Source organism: Syngnathus scovelli, unplaced genomic scaffold (assembly GCF_024217435.2).
Source record: "Syngnathus scovelli strain Florida unplaced genomic scaffold, RoL_Ssco_1.2 HiC_scaffold_27, whole genome shotgun sequence".
Taxonomy (NCBI): Eukaryota; Metazoa; Chordata; class Actinopteri; order Syngnathiformes; family Syngnathidae; genus Syngnathus; species Syngnathus scovelli.
In genome coordinates, this window is record NW_026061362.1 from 218110 (window position 1) to 242544 (window position 24435).

A 24435-nucleotide genomic window follows, 5' to 3' on the forward strand; every position below is an offset into this window, starting at 1 on the left:
GTGGTCAACGCGGCACTCTCTAGCTGCCAAGAGCACTTTTTACTATGCGCACCCAACCAGAGTGACGGGAGGAGCACATTTCAGAAAACGTCCTCAGCTCGTCGAGAAAATGCGATTTAAGCAATAAAATTAAAAATGCACCTAAAACCTAAACCAAACATTGCAGGTGGTTATTTCTTCATGCGCAATGGTCAACGCGGCACTCTCTAGCTGCCAAGAGCACTTTTTACTATGCGCACCCAACCAGAGTGACGGGAGGAGCACATTTCAGAAAACGTGCTCAGTTCGTCGAGAAAATGCGATTTAAGCAATAAAAATAAAAATGCACCTAAAACCTAAACCAAACGTTGCAGATGGTCATTTCTTCATGCGCAGTGGTCAACGCGGCACTCTCTAGCTGCCAAGAGCACTTTTTACTATGCGCACCCAACCAGAGTGACGGGAGGAGCACATTTCAGAAAACGTGCTCAGCTCGTCGAGAAAATGCGATTTAAGCAATAAAATTAAAAATGCACCTAAAACCTACACCAAACGTTGCAGGTGGTTATTTCTTCATGCGCAGCAGTCAACGCGGCACTCTCTAGCTGCCAAGAGCGCTTTTTACTATGCGCACCCAACCAGAGTGACGAGAGGAGCACATTTCAGAAAACGTGCTCAGCTCGTCGAGAAAATGCGATTTAAGCAATAAAATTAAAAATGCACCTAAAACCTAAACCAAACTTGCAGGTGGTTATTTATTTCTTCATGCGCAGTGGTCAACGCGGCACTCTCTAGCTGCCAAGAGCACTTTTTACTATGTGCACCCAACCAGAGTGACGGGAGGAGCACATTTCAGAAAACGTGCTCAGCTCGTCGAGAAAATGCGATTGAAGCAATAAAATTAAAAATGCACCTAAAACCTAAACCAAACGTTGCAGGTGGTTATTTCTTCATGCGTAATGGTCAACGCGGCACTCTCTAGCTGCCAAGAGCACTTTTTTACTATGCGCACCCAACCACAGTGACGGGAGGAGCACATTTCAGAAAACGTGCTCAGCTCGTCGAGAAAATGCGATTTAAGCAATAAAATTAAAAATGCACCCAAAACCTAAACCAAACGTTGCAGGTGGTTATTTCTTCATGCGCAGTGGTCAACGCGGCACTCTCTAGCTGCCAAGAGCACTTTTTACTATGCGCACCCAACCAGAGTGACGGGAGGAGCACATTTCAGAAAACGTGCTCAGCTCGTCGAGAAAATGCGATTTAAGCAATAAAATTAAAAATGCACCCAAAACCTAAACCAAACGTTGCAGGTGGTTATTTCTTCATGCGCAGTGTTTAACGCGGCACTCTCTAGCTGCCAAGAGCACTTTTTACTATGCGCACCCAACCAGAGTGACGGGAGGAGCACATTTCAGAAAACGTGCTCAGCTCGTCGAGAAAATGCGATTTAAGCAATAAAATTAAAAATGCACCCAAAACCTAAATCAAACGTTGCAGGTGGTTATTTGTTCATGCGCAGTGGTCAACGCGGCACTCTCTAGCTGCCAAGAGCACTTTTTACTATGCGCACCCAACCAGAGTGACGGGAGGAGCACATTTCAGAAAACGTGCTCAGCTCGTCGAGAAAATGCGATTTAAGCAATAAAATTAAAAATGCACCTAAAACCTAAACCAAACGTTGCAGGTTGTTATTTCTTCATGCGCAGCAGTCAACGCGGCACTCTCTAGCTGCCAAGAGCACTTTTTACTATGCGCACCCAACCAGAGTGACGGGAGGAGCACATTTCAGAAAACGTGCTCAGCTCGTCGAGAAAATGCGATTTAAGCAATAAAATTAAAAATGCACCTAAAACCTAAACCAAACTTGCAGGTGGTTATTTCTTCATGTGCAGTGGTCAACGCGGCACTCTCTAGCTGCCAAGAGCACTTTTTACTATGCGCACCCAACCAGAGTGACGGGAGGAGCACATTTCAGAAAACGTGCTCAGCTCGTCGAGAAAATGCGATTTAAGCAATAAAATTAAAAATGCACCTAAAACCTAAACCAAACGTTGCAGATGGTTATTTCTTTATGCGCAGTGGTCAACGCGGCACTCTCTAGCTGCCAAGAGCACTTTTTACTATGCGCACCCAACCAGAGTGACGGGAGGAGCACATTTCAGAAAACGTGCTCAGCTCGTCGAGAAAATGCGATTTAAGCAATAAAATTAAAAATGCACCTAAAACCTAAACCAAACGTTGCAGGTGGTTATTTCTTCATGCGCAGTGGTCAACGCGGCACTCTCTAGCTGCCAAGAGCACTTTTTACTATGCGCACCCAACTAGAGTGACGGGAGGAGCACATTTCAGAAAACGTGCTCAGCTCGTCGAGAAAATGCGATTTAAGCAATAAAATTAAAAATGCACCTAAAACCTAAACCAAACGTTACAGGTGGTTATTTCTTCATGCACAGTGGTCAACGCGGCACTCTCTAGCTTCCAAGAGCACTTTTTACTATGCGCACCCGACCAGAGTGACGGGAGGAGCACATTTCTGAAAACGTGCTCAGCTCGTCGAGAAAATGCGATTTAAGCAATAAAATTAGAAATGCACCCAAAACCTAAAACAAACGTTGCACGTGGTTATTTCTTCATGCGCAGTGGTCAACGCGGCACTCTCTAGCTGCCAAGAGCAGTTTTTACTATGCGCACCCAACCAGAGTGACGGGAGGAGCACATTTCAGAAAACGTGCTCAGCTCGTCGAGAAAATGCTATTTAAGCAATAAAATTAAAAATGCACCTAAAACCTAAACCAAACTTGCAGGTGGTTATTTCTTCATGTGCAGTGGTCAACGCGGCACTCTCTAGCTGCCAAGAGCACTTTTTACTATGCGCACCCAACCAGAGTGACGGGAGGAGCACATTTCAGAAAACGTGCTCAGCTCGTCGAGAAAATGCGATTTAAGCAATAAAATTAAAAATGCACCTAAAACCTAAACCAAACGTTGCAGATGGTCATTTATTCATGCGCAGTGGTCAACGCGGCACTCTCTAGCTGCCAAGAGCACTTTTTACTATGCGCACCCAACCAGAGTGACGGGAGGAGCACATTTCAGAAAACGTGCTCAGCTCGTCGAGAAAATGCGATTTAAGCAATAAAATTAAAAATGCACCTAAAACCTAAACCAAACGTTGCAGATGGTTATTTCTTCATGCGCAGCATTCAACGCGGCACTCTCTAGCTGCCAAGAGCACTTTTTACTATGCGCACCCAACCAGAGTGACGGGAGGAGCACATTTCAGAAAACGTGCTCAGCTCGTCGAGAAAATGCGATTTAAGCAATAAAATTAAAAATGCACCTAAAACCTAAACCAAACGTTGCAGATGGTCATTTCTTCATGCGCAGTGGTCAACGCGGCACTCTCTAGCTGCCAAGAGCACTTTTTACTATGCGCACCCAACCAGAGTGACGGGAGGAGCACATTTCAGAAAACGTGCTCAGCTCGACGAGAAAATGCGATTTAAGCAATAAAATTAAAAATGCACCCAAAACCTAAACCAAAGGTTGCAGGTGGTTATTTCTTCATGCGCAGTGGTCAACGCGGCACTCTCTAGCTGCCAAGAGCACTTTTTACTATGCGCACCCAACCAGAGTGACGGGAGGAGCACATTTCAGAAAACGTGCTCAGCTCGTCGAGAAAATGCGATTGAAGCAATAAAATTAAAAATGCACCTAAAACCTAAACCAAACGTTGCAGGTGGTTATTTCTTCATGCGTAATGGTCAACGCGGCACTCTCTAGCTGCCAAGAGCACTTTTTTACTATGCGCACCCAACCACAGTGACGGGAGGAGCACATTTCAGAAAACGTGCTCAGCTCGTCGAGAAAATGCGATTTAAGCAATAAAATTAAAAATGCACCCAAAACCTAAACCAAACGTTGCAGATGGTCATTTCTTCATGCGCAGTGGTCAACGCGGCACTCTCTAGCTGCCAAGAGCACTTTTTACTATGCGCACCCAACCAGAGTGACGGGAGGAGCACATTTCTGAAAACGTGCTCAGCTCGACGAGAAAATGCGATTTAAGCAATAAAATTAAAAATGCACCCAAAACCTAAAACAAACGTTGCAGGTGGTTATTTCTTTATGCGCAGTGGTCAACGCGGCACTCTCTAGCTGCCAAGAGCACTTTTTACTATGCGCACCCAACCAGAGTGACGGGAGGAGCACATTTCAGAAAACGTGCTCAGCTCGTCGAGAAAATGCGATTTAAGCAATAAAATTAAAAATGCACCTAAAACCTAAACCAAACGTTGCAGGTGGTTATTTCTTCATGCGCAGTGGTCAACGCGCCACTCTCTAGCTGCCAAGAGCACTTTTTACTATGCGCACCCAACTAGAGTGACGGGAGGAGCACATTTCAGAAAACGTGCTCAGCTCGTCGAGAAAATGCGATTTAAGCAATAAAATTAAAAATGCACCTAAAACCTAAACCAAACGTTGCAGGTGGTTATTTCTTCATGTGCAGTGGTCAACGCGGCACTCTCTAGCTGCCAAGAGCACTTTTTACTATGCGCACCCGACCAGAGTGACGGGAGGAGCACATTTCTGAAAACGTGCTCAGCTCGTCGAGAAAATGCGATTTAAGCAATAAAATTAGAAATGCACCCAAAACCTAAAACAAACGTTGCACATGGTTATTTCTTCATGCGCAGTGGTCAACGCGGCACTCTCTAGCTGCCAAGAGCAGTTTTTACTATGCGCACCCAACCAGAGTGACGGGAGGAGCACATTTCAGAAAACATGGTCAGCTCGTCGAGAAAATGCGATTTAAGCAATAAAATTAAAAATGCACCTAAAACCTAAACCAAACGTTGCAGATGGTCATTTCTTCATGCGCAGTGGTCAACGCGGCACTCTCTAGCTGCCAAGAGCACTTTTTACTATGCGCACCCAACCAGAGTGACGGGAGGAGCACATTTCAGAAAACGTGCTCAGCTCGTCGAGAAAATGCGATTTAAGCAATAAAATTAAAAATGCACCTAAAACCTAAACCAAACGTTGCAGGTGGTTATTTCTTCATGCGCAGTGGTCAACGCGGCACTCTCTAGCTGCCAAGAGCACTTTTTACTATGCGCACCCAACCAGAGTGACGGGAGGAGCACATTTCAGAAAACGTGCTCAGCTCGTCGAGAAAATGCGATTTAAGCAATAAAATTAAAAATGCACCTAAAACCTAAACCAAACGTTGCAGGTGGTTATTTCTTCATGCGCAGTGGTCAACGCGGCACTCTCTAGCTGCCAAGAGCACTTTTTACTATGCGCACCCAACCAGAGTGACGGGAGGAGCACATTTCTGAAAACGTGCTCAGCTCGTCGAGAAAATGCGATTTAAGCAATAAAATTAGAAATGCACCCAAAACCTAAAACAAACGTTGCACGTGGTTATTTCTTCATGCGCAGTGGTCAACGCGGCACTCTCTAGCTGCCAAGAGCAGTTTTTACTATGCGCACCCAACCAGAGTGACGGGAGGAGCACATTTCAGAAAACGTGCTCAGCTCGTCGAGAAAATGCGATTTAAGCAATCAAATTAAAAATGCACCTAAAACCTAAAACAAACGTTGCACGTGGTTATTTCTTTATGCGCAGTGGTCAACGCGGCACTCTCTAGCTGCCAAGAGCACTTTTTACTATGCGCACCCAACCAGAGTGACGGGAGGAGCACATTTCAGAAAACGTGCTCAGCTCGTCGAGAAAATGCGATTTAAGCAATAAAATTAAAAATGCACCCAAAACCTAAACCAAACGTTGCAGGTGGTTATTTCTTCATGCGCAGTGGTAAACGCGGCACTCTCTAGCTGCCAAGAGCACTTTTTACTATGCGCACCCAACCAGAGTGACGGGAGGAGCACATTTCAGAAAACGTGCTCAGCTCGTCGAGAAAATGCGATTTAAGAAATAAAATTAAAAATGCACCTAAAACCTAAACCAAACGTTCGGGGTGGTTATTTCTTCATGTGCAGCAGTCAACGCGGCACTCTCTAGCTGCCAAGCGCACTTTTTACTATGCGCACCCGACCAGAGTGACGGGAGGAGCACATTTCAGAAAACGTGCTCAGCTCGTCGAGAAAATGCGATTTAAGCAATAGAATTAAAAATGCACCTAAAACCTAAACCAAACGTTGCAGGTGGTTATTTCTTCATGCGCAGTGGTCAACGCGGCACTCTCTAGCTGCCAATAGCACTTTTTACTATGCGCACCCAACCAGAGTGACGGGAGGAGCACATTTCAGAAAACGTGCTCAGCTCGTCGAGAAAATGCGATTAAAGCAATAAAATTAAAAATGCACCTAAAACCTAAACCAAACGTTGCAGGTGGTTATTTCTTCATGCGCAGTGGTCAACGCGGCACTCTCTAGCTGCCAAGAGCACTTTTTACTATGCGCACCCAACCAGAGTGACGGGAGGAGCACATTTCAGAAAACGTCCTCAGCTCGTCGAGAACATGCGATTTAAGCAATAAAATTAAAAATGAACCTAAAACCTAAACCAAACGTTGCAGGTGGTTATTTCTTCATGCGCAATGGTCAACGCGGCACTCTCTAGCTGCCAAGAGCACTTTTTACTATGCGCACCCAACCAGAGTGACGGGAGGAGCACATTTCAGAAAACGTGCTCAGCTCGTCGAGAAAATGCGATTTAAGCAATAAAATTAAAAATGCACCTAAAACCTAAACCAAACGTTGCAGGTGGTTATTTCTTCATGCGCAGCAGTCAACGCGGCACTCTCTAGCTGCCAAGAGCACTTTTTACTATGCGCACCCAACCAGAGTGACGGGAGGACCACATTTCAGAAAACGTGCTCAGCTCGTCGAGAAAATGCGATTTAAGCAATAAAATTAAAAATGCACCTAAAACCTAAACCAAACGTTGCAGATGGTCATTTCTTCATGCGCAGTGGTCAACGCGGCACTCTCTAGCTGCCAAGAGCACTTTTTACTATGCGCACCCAACCAGAGTGACGGGAGGAGCACATTTCAGAAAACGTGCTCAGCTCGTCGAGAAAATGCGATTTAAGCAATAAAATTAAAAATGCACCTAAAACCTAAACCAAACGTTGCAGATGGTTATTTCTTCATGCGCAGCAGTCAACGCGGCACTCTCTAGCTGCCAAGAGCACTTTTTACTATGCGCACCCAACCAGAGTGACGGGAGGAGCACATTTCAGAAAACGTGCTCAGCTCGTCGAGAAAATGCGATTTAAGCAATAAAATTAAAAATGCACCTAAAACCTAAACCAAACGTTGCAGATGGTCATTTCTTCATGCGCAGTGGTCAACGCGGCACTCTCTAGCTGCCAAGAGCACTTTTTACTATGCGCACCCAACCAGAGTGACGGGAGGAGCACATTTCAGAAAACGTGCTCAGCTCGTCGAGAAAATGCGATTGAAGCAATAAAATTAAAAATGCACCTAAAACCTAAACCAAACTTTGCAGGTGGTTATTTCTTCATGCGCAATGGTCAACGCGGCACTCTCTAGCTGCCAAGCGCACTTTTTACTATGCGCACCCAACCAGAGTGACGGGAGGAGCACATTTCAGAAAACGTGCTCAGCTCGTCGAGAAAATGCGATTTAAGCAATAAAATTAAAAATGCACCCAAAACCTAAACCAAACGTTGCAGATGGTCATTTCTTCATGCGCAGTGGTCAACGCGGCACTCTCTAGCTGCCAAGAGCACTTTTTACTATGCGCACCCAACCAGAGTGACGGGAGGAGCACATTTCAGAAAACGTGCTCAGCTCGTCGAGAAAATGCGATTTAAGCAATAAAATTAAAAATGCACCCAAAACCTAAACCAAACGTTGCAGATGGTCATTTCTTCATGCGCAGTGGTCAACGCGGCACTCTCTAGCTGCCAAGAGCACTTTTTACTATGCGCACCCAACCAGAGTGACGGGAGGAGCACATTTCAGAAAACGTGCTCAGCTCGACGAGAAAATGCGATTTAAGCAATAAAATTAAAAATGCACCTAAAACCTAAACCAAACGTTGCAGGTGGTTATTTCTTCATGCGCAGCAGTCAACGCGGCACTCTCTAGCTGCCAAGAGCACTTTTTACTATGCGCACCCAACCAGAGTGACGGGAGGAGCACATTTCAGAAAACGTGCTCAGCTCGTCGAGAAAATGCGATTTAAGCAATAAAATTAAAAATGCACCTAAAACCTAAACCAAACGTTGCAGGTGGTTATTTCTTCATGCGCAGTGGTCAACGCGGCACTCTCTAGCTGCCAAGAGCACTTTTTACTATGCGCACCCAACCTGAGTGACGGGAGGAGCACATTTCAGAAAACGTGCTCAGCTCGTCGAGAAAATGCGATTAAAGCAATAAAATTAAAAATGCACCTAAAACCTAAACCAAACGTTGCAGATGGTCATTTCTTCATGCGCAGTGGTCAACGCGGCACTCTCTAGCTGCCAAGAGCACTTTTTACTATGCGCACCCGACCAGAGTGACGGGAGGAGCACATTTCAGAAAACGTGCTCAGCTCGTCGAGAAAATGCGATTTAAGCAATAAAATTAAAAATGCACCTAAAACCTAAACCAAACGTTGCAGATGGTCATTTCTTCATGCGCAGTGGTCAACGCGGCACTCTCTAGCTGCCAAGAGCACTTTTTAATATGCGCACCCAACCAGAGTGACGGGAGGAGCACATTTCAGAAAACGTGCTCAGCTCGTCGAGAAAATGCGATTTAAGCAATAAAATTAAAAATGCACCTAAAACCTAAACCAAACGTTGGGGGTGGTTATTTCTTCATGTGAAACAGTCAACGCGGCACTCTCTAGCTGCCAAGAGCACTTTTTACTATGCGCACCCAACCAGAGTGACGGGAGGAGCACATTTCAGAAAACGTGCTCAGCTCGTCGAGAAAATGCGATTTAAGCAATAAAATTAAAAATGCACCCAAAACCTAAACCAAACTTTGCAGATGGTCATTTCTAAATGCGCAGTGGTCAACGCGGCACTCTCTAGCTGCCAAGAGCACTTTTTACTATGCGCACCCAACCAGAGTGACGGGAGGAACACATTTCAGAAAACGTGCTCAGCTCGACGAGAAAATGCGATTTAAGCAATAAAATTAAAAATGCACCCAAAACCTAAACCAAACGTTGCAGGCGGTTATTTCTTCATGCGCAGTGGTCAACGCGGCACTCTCTAGCTGCCAAGAGCACTTTTTACCATGCGCACCCAACCAGAGTGACGGGAGGAGCACATTTCAGAAAACGTTCTCAGCTCGTCGAGAAAATGCGATTTAAGCAATAAAATGAAAAATGCACCTAAAACCTAAACCAAACGTTGCAGATGGTCATTTCTTCATGCGCAGTGGTCAACGCGGCACTCTCTAGCTGCCAAGAGCACTTTTTACTATGCGCACCCAACCAGAGTGACGGGAGGAGCACATTTCAGAAAACGTGCTCAGCTCGTCCAGAAAATGCGATTTAAGCAATAAAATTAAAAATGCACCCAAAACCTAAACCAAATGTTGCAGGTGGTTATTTCTTCATGCGCAGCAGTAAACGCGGCACTCTCTAGCTGCCAAGAGCACTTTTTACTATGCGCACCCAACCAGAGTGACGGGAGGAGCACATTTCAGAAAACGTGCTCAGCTCGACGAGAAAATGCGATTTAAGCAATAAAATTAAAAATGCACCCAAAACCTAAACCAAACGTTGCAGGTGGTTATTTCTTCATGCGCAGTGGTCAACGCGGCACTCTCTAGCTGCCAAGAGCACTTTTTACTATGCGCACACAACCAGAGTGACGGGAGGAGCACATTTCAGAAAACGTGCTCAGCTCGTCGAGAAAATTCGATTTAAGCAATAAAATTAAAAATGCACCTAAAACCTAAACCAAACGTTGCAGGTGGTTATTTCTTCATGCGCAATGGTCAACGCGGCACTCTCTAGCTGCCAAGAGCACTTTTTACTATGCGCACCCAACCAGAGTGACGGGAGGAGCACATTTCAGAAAACGTGCTCAGCTCGTCGAGAAAATGCGATTTAAGCAATAAAATTAAAAATGCACCTAAAACCTAAACCAAACGTTGCAGGTGGTTATTTCTTAATGCGCAGTGGTCAACGCGGCACTCTCTAGCTGCCAAGAGCACTTTTTACTATGCGCACCCAACCAGAGTGACGGGAGGAGCACATTTCAGAAAACGTGCTCAGCTCGTCCAGAAAATGCGATTTAAGCAATAAAATTAAAAATGCACCCAAAACCTAAACCAAACGTTGCAGGTGGTTATTTCTTCATGCGCAGTGGTCAACGCGGCACTCTCTAGCTGCCAAGAGCACTTTTTACTATGCGCACCCAACCAGAGTGACGGAAGGAGCACATTTCAGAAAACGTGCTCAGCTCGTCGAGAAAATACGATTTAAGCAATAAAATTAAAAATGCACCTAAAACCTAAACCAAACGTTGCGGGTGGTTATTTCTTCATGCGCAGTGGTCAACGCGGCACTCTCTAGCTGCCAAGAGCACTTTTTACTATGCGCACCCAACCAGAGTGACGGGAGGAGCACATTTCAGAAAACGTGCTCAGCTCGTCGAGAAAATGCAATTTAAGCAATAAAATTAAAAATGCACCTAAAACCTAAACCAAACGTTGCAGGTGGTTATTTCTTCATGCGCAATGGTCAACGCGGCAGTCTCTAGCTGCCAAGAGCACTTTTTACTATGCGCACCCAACCAGAGTGACGGGAGGAGCACATTTCAGAAAACGTGCTCAGCTCGTCCAGAAAATGCGATTTAAGCAATAAAATTAAAAATGCACCTAAAACCTAAACCAAACGTTGCAGATGGTCATTTCTTCATGCGCAGTGGTCAACGCGGCACTCTCTACCTGCCAAGAGCACTTTTTACTATGCGCACCCAACCAGAGTGACGGGAGGAGCACATTTCTGAAAACGTGCTCAGTTCGACGAGAAAATGCGATTTAAGCAATAAAATTAAAAATGCACCCAAAACCTAAACCAAACGTTGCAGATGGTCATTTCTTCATGCGCAGTGGTCAACGCGGCACTCTCTAGCTGCCAAGAGCACTTTTTACTATGCGCACCCAACCAGAGTGACGGGAGGAGCACATTTCAGAAAACGGTTTCAGCTCGTCGAGAAAATGCGATTTAAGCAATAAAATTAAAAATGCACCCAAAACCTAAACCAAACGTTGCAGATGGTCATTTCTTCATGCGCAGTGGTCAACGCGGCACTCTCTAGCTGCCAAGAGCACTTTTTACTATGCGCACCCAACCAGAGTGACGGGAGGAGCACATTTCAGAAAACGTGCTCAGCTCGACGAGAAAATGCGATTTAAGCAATGAAATTAAAAATGCACCCAAAACCTAAACCAAACGTTCCAGGCGGTTATTTCTTCATGCGCAGTGGTCAACGCGGCACTCTCTAGCTGCCAAGAGCACTTTTTACTATGCGCACCCAACCAGAGTGACGGGAGGAGCACATTTCAGAAAACGTGCTCAGCTCGTCGAGAAAATGCAATTTAAGCAATAAAATTAAAAATGCACCTAAAACCTAAACCAAACGTTGCAGGTGGTTATTTCTTCATGCGCAGTGGTCAACGCGGCACTCTCTAGCTGCCAAGAGCACTTTTTACTATGCGCACCCAACCAGAGTGACGGGAGGAGCACATTTCAGAAAACGTGCTCAGCTCGTCCAGAAAATGCGATTTAAGCAATAAAATTAAAAATGCACCTAAAACCTAAACCAAACGTTGCAGATGGTCATTTCTTCATGCGCAGTGGTCAACGCGGCACTCTCTACCTGCCAAGAGCACTTTTTACTATGCGCACCCGACCAGAGTGACGGGAGGAGCACATTTCAGAAAACGTGCTCAGCTCGTCCAGAAAATGCGATTTAAGCAATAAAATTAAAGATGCACCCAAAACCTAAACCAAACGTTGCAGGTGGTTATTTCTTCATGCGCAGTGGTCAACGCGGCACTCTCTAGCTGCCAAGAGCACTTTTTACTATGCGCACCCAACCAGAGTGACGGAAGGAGCACATTTCAGAAAACGTGCTCAGCTCGTCGAGAAAATGCGATTTAAGCAATAAAATTAAAAATGCACCTAAAACCTAAACCAAACGTTGCAGATGGTCATTTCTTCATGCGCAGTGGTCAACGCGGCACTCTCTACCTGCCAAGAGCACTTTTTACTATGCGCACCCAACCAGAGTGACGGGAGGAGCACATTTCAGAAAACGTGCTCAGCTTGTCCAGAAAATGCGATTTAAGCAATAAAATTAAAAATGCACCCAAAACCTAAACCAAACGTTGCAGGTGGTTATTTCTTCATGCACAGTGGTCAACGCGGCACTCTCTAGCTGCCAAGAGCACTTTTTACTATGCGCACCCAACCAGAGTGACGGGAGGAGCACATTTCAGAAAACGTGCTCAGCTCGTCGAGAAAATGCGATTTAAGCAATAAAATTAAAAATGCACCTAAAACCTAAACCAAACGTTGCAGGTGGTTATTTCTTCTTGCGCAGTGGTCAACGCGGCACTCTCTAGCTGCCAAGAGCACTTTTTATTATGCGCACCCAACAAGAGTGACGGGAGGAGCACATTCCAGAAAACGTGCTCAGCTTGTCGAGAAAATGCGATTTAAGCAATAAAATTAAAAATGCACCTAAAACCTAAACCAAACTTGCAGGTGGTTATTTCTTCATGTGCAGTGGTCAACGCGGCACTCTCTAGCTGCCAAGAGCACTTTTTACTATGCGCACCCAACCAGAGTGACGGGAGGAGCACATTTCAGAAAACGTGCTCAGCTCGTCGAGAAAATGCGATTTAAGCAATAAAATTAAAAATGCACCTAAAACCTAAACCGAACGTTGCAGGTGGTTATGTCTTCATGCGCAGTGGTCAACGCGGCACTCTCTAGCTGCCAAGAGCACTTTTTACTATGCGCACCCAACCAGAGTGACGGGAGGAGCACATTTCAGAAAACGTGCTCAGCTCGTCCAGAAAATGCGATTTAAGCAATAAAATTAAAAATGCACCCAAAACCTAAACCAAACGTTTCAGGTGGTTATTTCTTCATGCGCAGTGGTCAACGCGGCACTCTCTAGCTGCCAAGAGCACTTTTTACTATGCGCACCCAACCAGAGTTACAGGAGGAGCACATTTCAGAAAACGGGCTCAGCTCGTCGAGAAAATGCGATTTAAGCAATAAAATTAAAAATGCACCTAAAACCTAAACCAAACGTTGCAGGTGGTTATTTCTTCATGCGCAGTGGTCAACGCGGCACTCTCTAGCTGCCAAGAGCACTTTTTACTATGCGCACCCAACCAGAGTGACGGGAGGAGCACATTTCAGAAAACGTGCTCAACTCGTCGAGAAAATGTGATTTAAGCAATAAAATTAAAAATGCACCTAAAACCTAAACCAAACGTTGCAGGTGGTTATTTCTTCATGCGCAGTGGTCAACGCGGCACTCTCTAGCTGCCAAGAGCACTTTTTACTATGCGCACCCAACCAGAGTGACGGGAGGAGCACATTTCAGAAAACGTGCTCAGCTCGTCCAGAAAATGCGATTTAAGCAATAAAATTAAAAATGCACCCAAAACCTAAACCAAACGTTTCAGGTGGTTATTTCTTCATGCGCAGTGGTCAACGCGGCACTCTCTAGCTGCCAAGAGCACTTTTTACTATGCGCACCCAACCAGAGTTACAGGAGGAGCACATTTCAGAAAACGGGCTCAGCTCGTCGAGAAAATGCGATTTAAGCAATAAAATTAAAAATGCACCTAAAACCTAAACCAAACGTTGCAGGTGGTTATTTCTTCATGCGCAGTGGTCAACGCGGCACTCTCTAGCTGCCAAGAGCACTTTTTACTATGCGCACCCAACCAGAGTGACGGGAGGAGCACATTTCAGAAAACGTGCTCAGCTCGTCGAGAAAATGCGATTTAAGCAATAAAATTAAAAATGCACCTAAAACCTAAACCAAACGTTGCAAATGGTCATTTCTTCATGCGTAGTGGTCAACGCGGCACTCTCTAGCTGCCAAGAGCACTTTTTACTATGCGCACCCAACCAGAGTGACGGAAGGAGCACATTTCAGAAAACGTGCTCAGCTCGTCGAGAAAATGCGATTTAAGCAATAAAATTAAAAATGCACCTAAAACCTAAACCAAACGTTGCAGGCGGTTATTCATGCGCAGTGGTCAACGCGGCACTCTCTAGCTGCCAAGAGCACTTTTTACTATGCGCACCCAACAAGAGTGACGGGAGGAGCACATTTCAGAAAACGTGCTCAGCTCGTCGAGAAAATGCGATTTAAGCGATAAAATTAAAAATGCACCTAAAACCTAAACCAAACGTTGCAGGCGGTTATTTCTTCATGCGCAGTGGTCAACGCGGCACTCTCTAGCTGCCAAGAGCACTTTTTACTATGCGCACCCAACCAGAGTGACGGGAGGAGCACATTTCAGAAAACGTGCTCAGCTCGTCGAGAAAATGCGATTTAAGCAATAAAATTAAAAATGCACCTAAAACCTAAACCAAACGTTGCAGGTGGTTATTTCTTCATGCGCAGCAGTCAACGCGGCACTCTCTAGCTGCCAAGAGCACTTTTTACTATGCGCACCCAACCAGAGTGACAGGAGGAGCACATTTCAGAAAACGTGCTCAGCTCGTCGAGAAAATGCGATTTAAGCAATAAAATTAAAAATGCACCCCAAACCTAAACCAAACGTTGCAGGCGGTTATTTCTTCATGCGCAGTGGTCAGCGCGGCACTCTCTAGCTGCCAAGAGCACTTTTTACTATGCGCACCCAACCAGAGTGACGGGAGGAGCACATTTCAGAAAACGTGCTCAGCTCGTCGAGAAAATGCGATTTAAGCAATAAAATAAAAAAATGCACCCAAAACCTAAACCAAACGTTGCAGGTGGTTATTTCTTCATGCGCAGTGGTCGACGCGGGACTCTCTAGCTGCCAAGAGCACTTTTTACTATGCGCACCCAACCAGAGTGACGGGAGGAGCACATTTCAGAAAACGTGCTCAGCTCGTCGAGAAAATGCCATTTAAGCAATAAAATTAAAAATGCACCTAAAACCTAAACCAAACGTTGCAGATGGTCATTTCTTCATGCGCAGTGGTCAACGCGGCACTCTCTAGCTGCCAAGAGCACTTTTTACTATGCGCACCCAACCAGAGTGACGGGAGGAGCACATTTCAGAAAACGTGCTCAGCTCGACGAGAAAATGCGATTTAAGCAATAAAATTAAAAATGCACCCAAAACCTAAAACAAACGTTGCAGGTGGTTATTTCTTCATGCGCAGTGGTCAACGCGGCACTAAAGCTGCCAAGAGCACTTTTTACTATGCGCACCCAACCAGAGTGACGGGAGGAGCACATTTCAGAAAACGTGCTCAGCTCGTCGAGAAAATGCGATTTAAGCAATAAAATTAAAAATGCACCTAAAACCTAAACCAAACGTTGGGGGTGGTTATTTCTTCATGTGCAGCAGTCAACGCGGCACTCTCTAGCTGCCAAGAGCACTTTTTACTATGCGCACCCAACCAGAGTGACGGGAGGAGCGCATTTCAGAAAACGTGCTCAGCTCGTCGAGAAAATGCGATTTAAGCAATAAAATTAAAAATGCACCCAAAACCTAAACCAAACGTTGCAGGTGGTTATTTCTTCATGCGCAGTGGTTAACGCGGCACTCTCTAGCTGCCAAGAGCACTTTTTACTATGCGCACCCAACCAGAGTGACGGGAGGAGCACATTTCAGAAAACGTGCTCAGCTCGTCGAGAAAATGCGATTTAAGCAATAAAATTAAAAATGCACCTAAAACCTAAACCAAACGTTGGGGGTGGTTATTTCTTCATGTGCAGCAGTCAACGCAGCACTCTCTAGCTGCCAAGAGCACTTTTTACTATGCGCACCCGACCAGAGTGACGGGAGGAGCACATTTCAGAAAACGTGCTCAGCTCGTCGAGTAAATGCGATTTAAGCAATAAAATTAAAAATGCACCCAAAACCTAAACCAAACGTTGCAGGTGGTTATTTCTTCATGCGCAGTGGTCAACGCGGCACTCTCTAGCCGCCAAGAGCACTTTTTACTATGCGCACCCAACCAGAGTGACGGGAGGAGCACATTTCAGAAAACGTGCTCACCTCGTCGAGAAAATGCGATTTAAGCAATAAAATTAAAAATGCACCTAAAACCTAAACCAAACTTGCAGGTGGTTATTTCTTCATGTGCAGTGGTCAACGCGGCACTCTCTAGCTGCCAAGAGCACTTTTTACTATGCGCACCCAACCAGAGTGACGGGAGGAGCACATTTCAGAAAACGTGCTCAGTTCGTCGAGAAAATGCGATTTAAGCAATAAAATTAAAAATGCACCTAAAACCTAAACCAAACGTTGCAGGTGGTTATTTCTTCATGCGCAGTGGTCAACGCGGCACTCTCTAGCTGCCAAGAGCACTTTTTACTATGCGCACCCAACCAGAGTGACGGGAGGAGCACATTTCAGAAAACGTGCTCAGCTCGTCGAGAAAATGCGATTTAAGCAATAAAGTTAAAAATGCACCTAAAACCTAAACCAAACGTTGCAGGTGGTTATTTCTTCATGCGCAGTGGTAAACACGGCAATCTCTAGCTGCCAAGAGGACTTTTTACTATGCGCACCCAACCAGAGTGACGGGAGGAGCACATTTCAGAAAACGTGCTCAGCTCGTCGAGAAAATGCGATTTAAGCAAGAAAATTAAAAATGCACCCAAAACCTAAACCAAACGTTGCAGGTGGTTATTTCTTCATGCGCAGTGGTCAACGCGGCACTCTCTAGCTGACAAGAGCACTTTTTACTATGCGCACCCAACCAGAGTGACGGGAGGAGCACATTTCAGAAAACGTGCTCAGCTCGTCGAGAAAATGCGATTTAAGCAATAAAATTAAAAATGCACCCAAAACCTAAACCAAACTTTGCAGATGGTCATTTCTAAATGCGCAGTGGTCAACGCGGCACTCTCTAGCTGCCAAGAGCACTTTTTACTATGCGCACCCAACCAGAGTGACGGGAGAAGCACATTTCAGAAAACGTGCTCAGCTCGTCGAGAAAATGCGATTCAAGCAATAAAATTAAAAATGCACCTAAAACCTAAACCAAACGTTGCAGGTGGTTATTTCTTCATGCGCAGCGGTCAACGCGGCACTATCTAGCTGCCAAGAGCACTTTTTACTATGCGCACCCAACCAGAGTGACGGGAAGAGCACATTTCAGAAAACATGCTCAGCTCGTCGAGAAAATGCGATTTAAGCAATAAAATTAAAAATGCACCTAAAACCTAAACCAAACGTTGCAGGTGGTTATTTCTTCATGCGCAGTGGTAAACGCGGCACTCTCTAGCTGCCAAGAGCACTTTTTACTATGTGCACCCAACCAGAGTGACGGGAGGAGCACATTTCAGAAAACGTGAGAGAGAAGAATAAGGCGGCAGGCTTTGATGTCTATTCATATGCAAATGAGTTAGGAGGTAATAAAATTTTATGACCTATTGATGTTAAGATTTATGGCTTTTTTTTTTATTGGGGGTCATAAATCACCCTTGGGGGCATCAAGATGGCGCCAGTCATGACGGCGCCATCTTTGACTGTCGCCATTTTGGTTTGCTGGCGCCATTTTTAAGATGTGGATATGTATGGGCATGTATTTTTATGAATCAAGACAGGTGCAGCACCTGAGCTAGCTTTGCTAACAGCCCTCTGAGCTACCTTTGCTTCCGGCCCGTACGTGTGAGCTTGAAGAGAGCCTTTCTGTTGAGAAGAGGAAGAGGAGGAGGGGGTTAGAGAGGCGTCATTAGAGGTGGCAAAGTCATTAGAGGTGGCAAAGTTGGCTTCAAGAGAGTCGCATATAATTTGAGAAACAATAGCTCAGCCAAAGTTATCTGAAAGCGGGAGACGCATGTAATTTGGTAAACATTGCTTTAGAGGATCAAGGGGGTTTTGGAGGATCAAGGGGGGTTTTGTTGAGAAAATCACACGGCTACAAGTCGCAAGGTGTTGGTGCATAATTTGACAAACAATAGTGGATCCGACGATATGAGAAAGACCTCTTTGATGCGTCATCAGCAAGCGGCCAAAGTTATCCGATTTCGTGCGACACGTGAGCTCATAGGCGTGGTCTTATCCCCGCCGAATTTAAAGTTTGGTGTGGACGAGCATCATTTTGGAGAAGACAAGACAAGACAACCCATCGCTCGGACCAACGGGGTCGAAGCGCGTCAAAAAGCTGTTTTCGAGAATGGTTAAAGGTAAGTCATTTTACTACATTTCTCACAATAATAATAACAAATAATAATAATGATAAATAATAATAATAGGTTATTTTATAAAACAAGATGTATTGTTTACAGACAACATCGTTTTTGCCGATGTCCACGCATCTTTTGACGACGATTTTAGCGACGTTTACCTAACACAATCAGACTACGGTGAGTCAATCGCGCATCTAAGATAGTTCATATAGAGGGTATTAGTTGCTGATTTTATTTTTTGTATGCGTCAGATCTCCTGGCCGCTGCCACTAGAAAAAACAATCGGCCGACACAAGCTGCCTCCGACCGCCATATTGGAGCAGTCGAAACGTCCGACCGCCATATTGGAGCAGTCGAAACGTCAGCGCCAGCGCGACCGGCGGCATCAGAGTCACGTGCTACTGTTGAAACCAATCCAATCTCAACCCGCACCGTTCAGCCGGAATCAGCGACGGACTCAGAACTAGTTGAAGCTCTGTCTACTTACGAGGGCTTGAAGCATCATCAAGAGTCGACAAACAAAGTTAGAAGCATTTCCTTCTATGTTATCATTCGACTTGCTATTTTTGATAATATAAAGGGTTAACCGTTTTTTTTTTTTTGTTTTTTTATAGCCACTTCCAGGTGAGCGTCGTGACACGAGAGACAGGAAGAGGCGGGGGAGGAGGAGAGGGCACCCCTTCTACAACACGCACCACTCAACCAGCAGGGGGTCTCTAAAGTGTCGTGGTAACTGTGTCTACAAAAGACGGTTACAAGAGTGTTTTAAGATTATACGTGCTCTTACAGATTTAGCCGAATCAAAATAGGTTTGTGTTGTTTCTGTTGTGTTTTGTAAAAGAAAATATAATGGATCATCCAAACCTTACGTCAACGGAGTCAGATTTCTTAGCAAACATTTCTGAAATAGATTTACCGTCATTTAGCGGGCCAAGCCAAAGAAGTGACACACCAGAGCTAGATTTATCAAACGTTAACAATACGTCTACGAGTCAAATAACAGATTTGCTCAACAATGTGACCGCGGCTTTGTCAGAGGGGGAGAGACCAGACAGTCCTGCTATTCTCACTCATTTACAGGCTGTCATAGATGAATTGAACAATCAAAGTATGAATGAAGGTCGACAGAGTCCGACACAAATCCCGTCACAATTGCTAAACATGATAGCGGAATTAAACAACCAAGCTAATGGCAACAACGGGCGTATCAGTCCTGACATTCCTGTGCAGTTGCTAAACATGATCCAAAATCTAAATACACAGCCTCTGGTTGACCCGTTGACCGCTAACACTGTCGATTCATCATCGTTTGCTGTTGACGATGTTCAGCCGATATTTCAGCCTAACAACTGCTCTGTTATAATTGATCACGAAATAGACGTTATTGACAACAACACACCAGCATTTCAACACACGCCCCAGCAATCTAACAACGGTTCTGTATTAGCTGACCAACACGGCGGTTCTATTGTAATCAATAGGCCACATTTCAATAATGTAGAGGTAAGGCGACGGTTAAATATACCATCGCAACAGAACATTAATGATTTTGCAACCTTCTACCTCCAGATTGAAGATAAAATAGATGATGTCGTGCAAGAGGTAGCTAGCAGGGCACAAACAGGTGATGTAATTCAGATAGAGCTCGCGGCTGGTAACGATAGAGCTCACATCTACCAGCAAACTAGTGATATAAACTCTATCAGAGATAATGTATCAAACTTGCTTGAACGTTTAGCCCAATCAAACACAGAGCTTCTGGCTGATGAGGGCTTAGAGCTCATTGTACAAATAGTCACACCATTGCGTGGTGGTGGTGGAATGCGTCGAAGGCTGTTGAACACTACCAACAGAGAGATTTTGAGGTTGAAAAAACGACACCTACACATACCTCGTAATACAGACAATAAATTGTGTTTCGCTCTCTCACTAACCTATCTGCTAAACGACACACTCACGACAAAACAGGCCACAAGACAAGCGCGACTCTTACATGAGAGTGTAGGATTGGATTGTCAAACACCTGTGAGTCTGGGCGATGTCCATAAATTTGAGAAAGTCCTCAAACGGAAAATAACTGTAATGTATCGAAAAGAGGACTGCCGCCCCATGACCTTTTTCGACACGCGTTACCCCAAAACAGATAACGACACTTTATTTGTCTTAAATCTTGAGGGCCATTTTTACGGCGTGAAAGCGATTGAGGCCTTTGTCGGCCACGCATTTTTTTGCAGGCATTGTTACAAAGGGCATGAGAATTGGCAACAGCACCATTGTGAAGGACACTGTGGCGTTTGTCTTGATCCAGGCTGTAAACAGCGACGGTTTAAACATGTCATCTGCCCCGACTGTAACAAATCTTGTCGTAATGAGGAATGCTTTACCAAACATAAAGAGTCTCGATCAATGAATCGTGTCAGCAACTGCACTTCATACAAAAAATGCTTGGAGTGCGGTCTTCAATATTATGTGAGAGCTGATGGTACCGGTGCTAAACATCGTTGCCCCGTTAAAAAATGCACAGTGTGTGATGAGATCATAAATCAAGATGACGCATTGTTGAACCCTCACATGTGCTACATTCAGCCCATCAAACCACAACCACCGTGCAAAAATGTAGTCTACTACGATTTCGAAACTTATGTAGATTCAGACGGTTTACACAAACCTTTTCTCATCTGTTGCGAATCAAATAATGGACTGGCGAAGCATTGGTATGGCACAGATTGTGTTGATGAATTTCTCAGATTTTTCCGAATGCCACGGTTTAAACAAACTACGTTTGTTGCACATAATGCGAGAGGTTTTGATTCATACATACTGATAAGGAGAATGCTTGAATTAGGTCTCAAACTCGACATTCTGATGCAAGGGAGTAAAGTTCTATCATTTGTCGATTTAGACACAAAATCACGATTTATAGACTCTCTCTCATTCTTGACGATGCCTCTAAGCGCAATGCCTAAGGCCCTGGGGTTTGAAGACAAATCAAAGGGTTACTTCCCACACAAATTCAGCTCTTTAGAGCATCTAAACTACGTAGGGTCTCACCCTGACCCCACGTACTACGGCACCGAGCGAATGTCACCCTCCCAACGATCAAAGTTTGACGAGTGGTATGCCAAAGAAGCTAGCAATGTGTTTGATTTTGCTAAACAGGCAATAGCCTACTGCGAGAATGATGTTGATCTGTTAATGCAAGGGTGTGAAAAATTCAGGAGTGAGTTTTTTGAGGCCACCGGAACAGATCCATTCAATGCGGTAACAATTGCGTCGGCGTGCATGAAAGTTTTTCGAGCTAATTTTCTGACTCCTCAAACACTAGCCATTACACCATCAGACAACTAAATGCGTCAGTACAAAGCTTTCTCGCACGATTCTATTCAGTACATGCAATGGATCATGCACAGCCAAAATATCCAAATTAGACATGCGTTGAACGGTGGTGAAGTTAGGATAGACAACTACTTTGTAGATGGTTATTGTGAAATCGGGGGCGTAAAAATAGTGTTTGAGTATTTTGGTTGTTATCACCACGGCTGCGCAGAATGCTTCGACCTCTCTAAAATATGCCCGACAACCAAACGCCCTTTTCAGGAGAGGTTTGATAAAACACAAAAGAAAATTCAGGATCTACAGCTTAGACAGGATGTGTACCTTGTAATTATGTGGGAGCATGAATGGTTGCAAATGAAAAAGATGGACATAGAGGTGAAGGAATTCCTTAAAAAAAACAAATTTCCTACACCGCTCAAGCCGAGGCAGGCTCTTTTTGGGGGCCGAACAAACGCATTCGTTTTAAAATACATGGCAGAGCCAGACGAGCGTGTGTTGTATGTTGATGTGACATCATTATATCCTTTCATCAACAGTACAGCCACATACCCAATCGATCATCCAACGATTATCCACGGTGATTTTAAAGACCCTAGGTCGTATTTTGGTTTCATCAGCGCCACAGTCAACCCACCCCGTGGTTTATATTTTCCTGTTCTACCGTTCAAAACAGCTAAAGGTAAACTCGTCTTCACACTGTGCCGCACATGTGCCGAGTGTAACAACCAGCAGACGGCTTGTACACATAGTGATGAGCAAAGATCGTTAACAGGTGTTTGGACAACCCCTGAATTTGTTAAGGCACTCGATCTCGGGTACACGGTTGCGGAAATTACAGAAGTGTGGCATTACACAAGAACGAGCGACACAATTTTCCGTGATTACATGCGAACATTTCTAAAAGGTAAACAAGAATCTTCAGGTTACCCGCCTCACGTGGTCAACCAAGCTGACAGAGAAAGATACATAGAAGGGTATGCCATTCATCAGGGTATCCAACTCGATCCTTCCAAAATTGCTGTAAACCCTGGCAAAAGGCAAGTGTCAAAACTCTGTCTTAACAATCTGTGGGGAAAACTCGCGCAACGTGACAACATGACAAACACAAAAATTGTGACAAAATCAGAGGATTTTTTTGAACTTTTGTTTTCAGGTCTGTACAATGTGAAATTCTTCCATTTTATCAATGAGAAGCTCTCAATTGTGCAGTATTGTATCAACATAAACAACGAGATCCCCGCCTCAAAAACATCAAACGTGGCTGCAGCGTGTTTCACAACAGCCTATGCACGCCTAAAAATGTACAGCTATTTAGAAATTTTACAGAGGCGTGTCCTTTACACAGATACAGACAGCCTCGTGTACACTGTGAAGCCAGGTGAAAGTGTTCTCCCGCTAGGTGATTATCTGGGTGATTTGACAGATGAGCTTTCGAAAGACAGCATTTTAGAATTTGTCTCAGCCGGCCCCAAAACATACGCTTATAAAACACGAGGGTCATCTCAGACGGTCATGAAGGTAAAGGGTATCACACAAAATCACGAAAGCGGTCAGAGCATCAATCTCGACAGCATGCTCAGTTTGGTTCAAGGCTACCTCGATACAGCAGGTGCGACCTCAGATGTGCTTTACGCGCCCCAGCATAATATCGTTCGCGATAAGAGAGGGTTTCATCTCAGAAACGTGTCATTTTCCAAGCGGCTTCGTGTGGTGTATGATAAAAGAAGGCTGCTAGAGCGAGGCACCACTGAACCGTTTGGCTACTGATATTTCTATCTATCCATACGTGTGTCTGTGTGTGGAAATGGCTTTTAATCAGATTGAATTCGACCCCAGATTAGAACTCCCTTTTTCATCTCTAGTAGCAGGGCCTTCGGGTTGTGGCAAGACTTTCTTTGTAAAAAATGTATTGCAAAATCCTGAACATGTTCTGAGAAAAAAACCTGATAATATTGTCTGGGTTTATACTTCATACCAGCCAATGTACGATGAGCTCAAAAACCTGAATAAAGACATTGTTTTTATCAAGGGGCTGCCTGAATCTTTTGACGACGAGAAGCTGTTCCCGCCACAGCAGCACCATCTGTTGATTCTGGATGACGTCATCTTCCAAGCTTCGGATAACCCTGAAGTGGTTCGAATATTCACCCAATATAGACATCATAAAAATTTAAGCGTTATAATGCTAACGCAGAATGTATTCCATCAGGGGAAATTTAGCCGGACTATTAGTTTGAACAGTAATTATTTGATTTTGTTCAAAAACCCCCGCGATAAACTGCAGGTGAGTGTCCTGGCGAATCAAATTTCTCCCAGCAACCGGAAGTTTTTCCTGGAATGCTTTGAAGATGCTACAAGAGAGCCGCATGGGTATTTACTGGTAGATTTGACACCTTCATGCCCAGAACAATATAGACTACGTACAGGTGTACTACATAACCAGTGGCCTGTCGTTTATATACCCAAACAATAAAGCGATGACGAAGCTTTTAAAAACAAACGCACCGTTACTCAAATCTCTGTTTACATCCAAGCCGGCCAAACGTAAGCATTTGCTACTCAGAGGCCCCAGTAGTTTGGTGAAAGCATTATGTGAGATTGCTCTAAATCTTCTTAAAGGACATGTACCCTTAAAATCAAAACTTTACAAGAGACTTAAAAAGCAAAAGAAAAATATCCGCTTTTTGGCTGATAAGAAAAATACTTTGAAGAAGAAAAGAGCTGTGTTAGTTCAGAAAGGTGGTTTTATTTTACCGTTACTGGCCGCTTTCGCACCTGTTCT

At 44.6% G+C, this 24435-nt stretch overlaps 1 long non-coding RNA gene across 1 annotated transcript; it reads left to right on the plus strand.

Annotated features, from left to right (window-relative positions):
- Positions 1–18104: 18104 nt before the first annotated feature.
- On the plus strand, positions 18105–23681 carry LOC125993157 (uncharacterized). The gene is made up of 4 exons (XR_011086335.1): positions 18105–18314; positions 18417–18494; positions 18569–18840; positions 18932–23681. It is a non-coding gene; the product is annotated as an uncharacterized lncRNA (long non-coding RNA).
- The last annotated feature ends 754 nt before the right edge of the window (positions 23682–24435 follow it).